Raw genomic sequence first — 593 nt, forward strand, 5'->3', positions numbered from 1 at the left:
TGTACTTAATCGACTGACAGTAAATCAAAGCATGTTCACTGCATGGTTTGATGCTAACAAGAAATATGATTCTGCTAAGTCCTTGCCTTATATTGACATGCCAACCAAGTTTGTGTGGAAGAAGGATATTAGAGAGTGTCATCCAAGGCAGAAAGGGTTCGCCATTGGACGGATTTTTTACGTACCTCCTGGAAGTGGTGAAATATATTACTTGAGATGTCTCCTAAATGTAGTTCGAGGTCCTACAAATTTTGAAGACATCAAGTCATATAAGGGTGTAATATATCCAACTTTTCGAGATGCCTGCTATGCAAGAGGGTTGTTAGATGATGATAAAGAGTACATTGATGCAATTAATGAAGCAAGTCAGTGGTCTACTGCTGCATCAGTGAGAAAATTATTTGTTATATTACTTACCTCAAACTTGGTTAATCGCCCGGAAAATGTTTGGAATGAAGTCTGGCATCACCTATCAGAGGATGTACAATACAACAGACGTAGAGTGTTGCAAGAAAGAGGTATGTGAAAAGGTTATTTAATATTCTCTTTATGTTGTATAATTTTTTGAAATTATTTTTGTGACATTTTTTTTT

Source organism: Ipomoea triloba, chromosome 16 (genome assembly GCF_003576645.1).
Source record: "Ipomoea triloba cultivar NCNSP0323 chromosome 16, ASM357664v1".
In the NCBI taxonomy this organism is placed as follows: Eukaryota; Viridiplantae; Streptophyta; class Magnoliopsida; order Solanales; family Convolvulaceae; genus Ipomoea; species Ipomoea triloba.